The following is a 7,788-nucleotide window of genomic DNA, read 5'->3' as shown; positions in this document are numbered from 1 at the left end:
AGCTTTCTTCTTACTTTTCAAGGAAAACCATATAAAAGTTATTTTGTACCCGTTTGCAAAATGGTTTCAAATCAAATTCAAGTTTGGAAAATGTTTGCGCAAGGGCCTGACCCATTCCTACTCTATCTCTCTTTCTTCTTTATTCACCTTTTGATCTTCCTTTGCAAGAATCAAATTCCAGGAAATACAATACCCAGCCAGTTTTCCTTCTTTGCCATCTTGAATCTGAACCAAGTATTTCTCCTGGTGGGTTGTCTCCAACCAGCGAAAGGGCATGCCCACGTTGGCTGCTGTTTTCATCTTCTTCGTTTCAGTCACGCGAGGAGCATCAGCTCCCTGTCAACATCAGCCTCTCAACCACTCCCCTCTCCCCTCATGTTTTCTCCACCTCAGCTTCAGATCAAACCCTAGCTGCCCCCTCCTCCCTCGCGCCGCCACTCCCTCCTCTTTCCCCAACTTTTCTCCTTCTCTGTGAGCCAACCATGGAAGAAGCCCGCGCAGACCACCATGGCGCCGTCGATTCAAAGCGCCCTGCACCATCCTGAGGGCACCAGCGAGTGCGCCTCATCGCCCTCTTCCTCATGTTGCAAAGAATCGAGCCGGGGGCGCTCCAATTCATCGCCACGGCCTCCTTCTCCATCTTCGGCGCTGGGGAAAGTCACTGGTTTTCGGCCCGCCTCCGACCTCGTCCGCCCCGCCAAGGTGTTCTTCATCTTCCTGGTGAGATGGCTCCCCTTTTCCCTCTTTTCCCCGTCCTGTTTGCTCGCTGTTTGGCGTCGCCAAATTCTGACGGTACTGTCGCCCTTTTTCTGTCCGAGATATGCCGCCGGAGTTCTCTGTCCTTGCCGTCACCATGGGCCTCGCTGCGCCATGCTAGCACCGTCTCCTTCGACCCATACGACAAAAGCAGCAACCTCTCGGTGAGCAGCCGCCTCAATCCATCCATTTCCCTGCTTCTTTGTTTCTCGGTAGGTTCGTTTCTGATCGCGTCCAAGTACGCTGCCGTGGACACCGTCAGTGACAAGCATGGCCATGAGCTGACGCTGCTTTGTTGCTTCTGTTGATGCGCCTGCGTGCGCACGACTTCTCCATGTCGTTGCATCCCCTCTTGCACATCATGTGCACGTTTTCCTCGCCGTCGGTTCACGGTCTCTGTCATCGTTCCCGTCCGCCGAGCCTGCAAGGCCCCGCGCGTGTATCCGTCCGATCCAGCTTGTAAGTCATGAATTGCTTCACCTGCTAGCTTGCTTGCTTAAGCTTACTACCTATGCGCATGATCGATCCAGCTGCCTTCCTGCATGCTTAGCTGCTAGCTTTTCATCTCATGCGTGTCTCCATCAGTTCAGTTCAAAACCAGCATGATCGCCTTCTTTGACACAAGCAAAGCTGTACCACAGTAGTTTGCTTCCTAGTCTTTCACCAGATCGATCCCTACAGCCACCATATAAATCCTCCCCTTTTCTACTATATGTTTTTGATCCAATCTAGCTATACACGTGACAGTGTATATATCAACAAAGCATCAGCCGAGCTGGTCCGATCTCTGTTGCCGGCACAAACATTTTGTGCTGTCCATTTTGGTTCAGTTGAAAACCCCTGTCGTTTACATGTCTGCGATCCTGCATTTGTTCCTAAGCAGCGAGCTATCTACAGTAGGGAGCCTTGCATCAACCAGGAGACCCCAGTTTTAATCCTCACGTTCGCAGGCTACTTCTCAGATCCAATCCATGTGTTTTTCCTTTTATTTTGCAAATCTGTCTATTCTTCTATCTTTCAAGTTATAACTCTAAATGAATAGTGTTGTATATGAAAAATTATCAGAAAAATATGAGTAATTTAAATATGCCATCCATTCATCTATTTGCATCTCGCATCATATCGCGTTGTATTAGTTTGATCACATCTAATACATAATATGTGGAGTATTTTGGAATTCTCCGATAAGGATTTCCCGCTCCACTTAATTTTGAAGTAGCGTACCATGCCATGTCTTGCCATGCTAATCAACAATTAAATTTGCCGATAGCAAAATAACTTGAACCTAATAATTGTTTGTCCGGACTCCGATTCCGATTAATATGGATAAGTGCATCGCATCATCTTTGCCATGTCATGCATATCATCTTGATCATGCTGGATCTTCTTTATCCGTAGTAGTAAAACTTGTATACGTTGTTTGTCCAGCATTTGCTTCTTCCCGGATAGGATCACGAAGTGGTGTGGTGAGATACGACAAGTTCTCCGGATGTTCATCGGCAAGCTTTAACAGGCAAGCATTTCCCCTATACTCCTGCCCCTGCAGAAGTCGCTTACCTATTTTATTTTGCCTTCTCCCTTATGCTATCCTTGAGTTGCGTTCTTGTCACGTGTCCCTTCCACTTGTTACCTCAAGCAGCCTATATTGCCTCCACCAACCACCTACAGCTATTGTTTGGTTACCGGGTCTGCCTTGCGAGTCGTAGTGCATGCTAGTGCTGTTTATATCCCGTTACCGTTACTGCTATCTTATCGGGTTATTTGTTGGGGAACATGACACATGGTTTATGGTTATATCTGTTGAAAGTATCATGGTTACTTGTTAATAGTTGTTAGCGGAGGCATCGGTGGGTCAGTTGCTCGTTTTATGACGGCTCACTTGTGTTTCCTAAATATCTTAGGACCCCGAGTTCTTGTTATCTGTTCCGAGACTGAGCGCTCTAACCACACGTGGGTATGTTTCTGGGTCTCCCCTCGACCACTGCCGGAATCTACAGCTTTGTCCAGTGGCCACAACTAGTTTCGTAATGTTTTACCATTTGTTGTTTGCGTGCATGCCAGCCTGTTACTTATTTACTTTGGGAAGCCCCTGGGTGCCTTGTATCCCTTGTTTCTGGTATGCACGTATAGGTTTGCGGCCTGAGCGTTTATCGCATGCTGAAGCGGGTCATTCGCCCCTGTGTGTGTTCTGACCCTCGGAAGCCGTGCACGCAATAGCTAGGTCCGTTTCGGAGATACGGCCGAACTTCGATTCGGGTTTAACTTGGTTAGGTGGCTTCCTGGACATTGTTGTCGTGAAGGAGAGTGCGAGTCGTTATATCCACCTGTCGCAAGTGGATTGATCGTGCGTGTGGGCACATTTGGGCACCCCTGCAGGGTTACAATCTTATCGATAAGCCGCGTCCGCGGTTATGGACGACTTGGAGCTGTATGACTCGACCATAGACAACTTACACCTGTTGTTTTAATCATAATAACTTGTGTAGTAAGTTAGCACAACTTTAATAATAAATGGTTAAAACTTGATAACCGTGTGAGTGCCTTTGTAAGTACTTCTTTGCGAAGGGGGAAAGTATCGGCCGTGTTATGTTTGCAGAGTATAGAACTGTTAGTTTTTGCGCTCTCTCATCTCCTCTGATTAGACAAATGTTGTAGAGTGTCTCTATAGGTTTTTAGTGCTTGCGCTGCCGCTTAACTCCACCATATTGCCTATGACGTTCCTCTTGCGTCCTCTAAGTCCCCTGCGTGCCTCAAGTACAAAGGACGACTGGTTGACGAATGCTTATACGTCTTGAAGTCTTGTTAAGTACGAACCCGTACTTATTGCTGCTTCTACGGGATATAACCGGGCAGGTATGAAGATATGTTCGAAGAAGGCGACGCTAGCAAGGTTACCCTTCCGGCTTGGCCTGGGCAGGGTTATGGACGCCACTTGTTTATCTTCAGGACTCTTAGTCCAAATTTGTATCTTGTCCGTACTCGGACGTATTTGATCTTTTGTATGATTTGGATCTTTGTATTGTATATTTGTATCTTGACTCGTTGGAGTCGTTGTAATATATCTGTATCTTGTGGGCTCTATTGTAATCATGTTGTAATGTTACCGCTCGTGATTGATTCCACCCGCATCGCGTGCATGCTTCGGCGTGTACGAGGCGCTTGGTGGTGCGTCCCCTAAAATCGATATCGTGTGGATTTCGGCGGATTCGCTGGGATCCTCATGGTACCGGTTTTGGGGCGTCACAACATAGCATTCACTATTCATCGGATCCCAACAAACGCAACATGTAGCATTACAGATAGATGATCTTGATCATGTTAGGCAGCTCACAAGATCTAACAATGATAGCACAATTAGGAGAAGACGACCATCTAGCTACTGCTATGGACCCATAGTCCAGGGGTGAACTAATCACACATCACTCCGGAGGCGACCATGGCGGTGAAGAGTCCTCCGGGAGATGATTCCCCTCTCCGGCAGGGTGCCGGAGGCGATCTCCTGAATCCCCCGAGATGGGATTGGCGGCGGCGTCTCTGGAAGGTTTTCCGTATCGTGGCTCTCGGTACTGGAACTATTATCGACGAAGGCTTAAGTAGGCGGAAGGGTAGGTCAGGGGGCGACGCGAGGGGCCCACACAACAGGCGGGCGCGGCCAGGGCTTGGGCCGCGCCGCCCTAGTGTGGCATCGCCTCGTCGCCCCACTTCGTTTCCTCTCCAGACTTCTGGAAGCTTCGTGGAAAAATAAGATCCTGGGCGTTGATTTCGTCTAATTCCGAGAATATTTCCTTACTAGGATTTCTGAAACCAAAAACTGCAGAAAACAGCAACTGGCTCTTCGGCATCTCGTTAATAGGTTAGTTCCGGAAAATGCATAAATATGACATAAAGTATGTATAAAACATGTAGGTATCATCAATAAAGTAGCATGGAACATAAAAAATTATCGATACGTTGGAGACGTATCAATGAACACATTATTAGGGTTTGCTAGTACTTAGCAATATTGATGGTTCACATATATTTTGATTAAGGCTAGGTTTTAAGATGAATGGTAATGACGATGGATTGGACCTTGATTTTATATATGTGAAGAATTATTTCTAAGATATTGTAAGGTTTATCCTATTTCAAGGTTGGCACTATTATCATATTTTAATAGCACCATGAATTACCTAGAGTAGATATTACTCTCATCATGGTTTGGTCTTGGTTATAATGATAAGTGGTTGATAACTCATACTCTCAATCTTGTGGATTCTAGGATTCTAGTTATATTCACCTAATAGCATGTGGTTTGGAACTCAAATGTGAACTAGGTTTATAGATGTAATCACCCAAGTGATACACCAACTAGGGTTTAGTCTCCCTATCCATTATAAGGTGGTTACTGGCTTAATAGTTGATGTTCTCCTTTAGTTACTAAGGACTTGATAATTGGTTTTATCTTCTACCAATTTACTTTTATTACTATCCTCAATTTATCATTAAGGTAACTGAAGTGGTTATGGTTCTTTTTATAGTTAACTTTGGTTATATGATTGAATGGTTTCTCACCATATAAAGTATAAAGTTTAACTCTAAGGTTTTCATATGTTTCTTAAGTGAAGAATAAGTGGAATGTAGGTGTGGTAGAATTCTACTTATGATCACCAAGTGATTTACAAGTTAAGGTTGGGATATAAGCCTAGGGTTGCTTACTAGTTACCTCCCTATGATTTCATGTGATGAATGATATCTACCTATCCTATTAGGGTTTAAATTATCCTCACATACCTCAAGAGCATGATCATGGTTTAGGCATGATCAACTTGTTCTTAATATCTTCTACCTCAAATTCTAAGGGTTTATGATCATTACTCTATTTATAATGATCAAGGTTTGGCTTCCTAAGTTAATTCTCAGGGAATGGGTTCTCACTTCCATGATCAAGCATTGTCTTGATCAACTAGGATATAGCACTTCTATTTTACTTTCTATGATGGGACTACTATGGTTGCCTCAATAATTTATATCCCAGGAGAATACCTGAGATATTCTTTTAGGGTTCTACTTAAACAATGATGATATAATCATCTGGTATATGGATAGTTCTCTCCCTCAAATTCAAGTGTTGCCTTAACTAACTTGGTTGTAGCACCAAAGCTTGAGCTCTCTTTCATAGGAATAGTTATTCTAGGGTTTATGGTGTACTCACAATATCTCAATAGGTATCAATTCTAAAACTCCACTTGGCTATCTTGGTTGAATTAATCTCCTCCTTAATTTATCAATTCATGGATATGGTATTATTCCATGTGATATTAGGTTATCTCACCACTCCAAGGGAAATAATTTACAACCTAATACTTTAGTTCAAAGGTTGTCCTTTATTCTTAAATAGGTAAAGCTTGGATTAGTATGAATGGTCTCTCTCATTTGGGAATGACTTAAATAATACTCTAGGGTTACTCTTGAAGATGATGTTGTGATCATATGGATATTTATATCCAAGGTTTGCCTCAAGGTTTGTCATTGCTTCCCTAAATAAAATAGGACTCTCACCTCTTTAGGTTTGATGTAAAGCTATTTGGAATAGAGAAGAATATATACTTCTTGAGTGGATATCCTTGTTATAATTCCAATGTTGAAGTGGAATGAATACTGATACGTCTCCGACGTATCGATAATTTCTTATGTTCCATGCCACATTATTGATGTTATCTACATGTTTTATGCACACTTTATGTCATATTCGTGCATTTTCTGGAACTAACCTATTAACAAGATGCCGAAGTGCTAGTTCCTGTTTTCTGCTGTTTTTGGTTTCAGAAATCCTAGTAACGAAATATTCTCGGAATCGGACGAAATCAACGCCCAAGTTCCTATTTTCACCGGAAGCATCCAGAACACCCGGGAAGGACCAGAGGGGGGGCACTGGGCCCCCAGACCATAGGCCGGCGCGGCCCAGGCCCTGGCCGCGCCGCCCTATGGTGTCGTCGCCCCTTCGACCCTCCTGCGCCGCCTCTTCGCCTATATAAAGCCCCTGGATCAAAAACCCTGAGGCGTTCGACGAAAACCACAGAAACCTTCCAGAGCCGCCGCCATCGCGAGGCCAAGATCTGGGGGACAGGAGTCTCTGTTCCGGCACCCTGCCGGAGCGGGGAAGTGCCCCCGGAAGGCTTCTCCATCGACACCGCTGCCATCTCCACCGCCATCTTCATCACCGCTGCTGCTCCCATGAGGAGGGAGTAGTTCTCCATCGAGGCTCGGGGCTGTACCGGTAGCTATGTGGTTCATCTCTCCCATGTACCTCAATACAATAATCTCATGAGCTGCTTTACATGATTGAGATTCATATGAGTTTGTATCACAATTTATCTATGTGCTACTCTAGCAAAGTTATTAAAGTAGTTCTATTCCTCCTGCACGTGTGTAAAGGTGACAGTGTGTGCACCGTGTTAGTACTTGGTTTATGCTATGATCATGATCTCTTGTAGATTGCGAAGTTAACTATTGCTATGATAATATTGATGTGATCTATTCCTCCTACATATGCATGAAGGTGACAGTGTGCATGCTATGCTAGTACTTGGTTTAGTCTTTTGATCTATCTTACACTAAAGGTTACTAAAATATGAGCATTATTGTGGAGCTTGTTAACTCCGGCATTGAGGGTTCGTGTAATCCTACGCAATGTGTTCATCATCCAACAAGAGTGTAGAGTATGCATTTATCTATTCTGTTATGTGATCAATGTTGAGAGTGTCCACTAGTGAAAGTCTAATCCCTAGGCCTTGTTCCTAAATACTGCTACTACTGCTTGTTTACTGTTTTACTGCGTTACTACTGCTGCAATACTACCACCATCAACTCCACGCCAGCAAGCTATTTTCTGGCACCGTTGCTACTGCTCATATATATTCATACCACCTGTATTTCACTATCTCTTCGCCGAACTAGTGCACCTATTAGGTGTGTTGGGGACACAAGAGACTTCTTGCTTTGTGGTTGCAGGGTTGCATGAGAGGGATATCTTTGACCTCTTCCTCCCTG

General features: G+C 44.4%; 1 long non-coding RNA gene across 1 annotated transcript; it reads left to right on the top strand.

Annotated features, from left to right (window-relative positions):
• The first annotated feature begins 283 nt into the window (after positions 1–283).
• Positions 284–3,794, top strand: LOC127296496 (uncharacterized). Its single transcript, XR_007848514.1, has 2 exons — positions 284–920; positions 2,185–3,794. It is a non-coding gene; the product is annotated as an uncharacterized lncRNA (long non-coding RNA).
• Positions 3,795–7,788: the final 3,994 nt, after the last annotated feature.

The sequence above is a fragment of the Lolium perenne genome, chromosome 1 (assembly GCF_019359855.2).
Source record: "Lolium perenne isolate Kyuss_39 chromosome 1, Kyuss_2.0, whole genome shotgun sequence".
Taxonomy (NCBI): domain Eukaryota; kingdom Viridiplantae; phylum Streptophyta; class Magnoliopsida; order Poales; family Poaceae; genus Lolium; species Lolium perenne.
The sequence above is the reverse complement of the archived record's forward strand: the minus strand, read 5'-3'. Positions and strand labels throughout refer to the sequence as shown.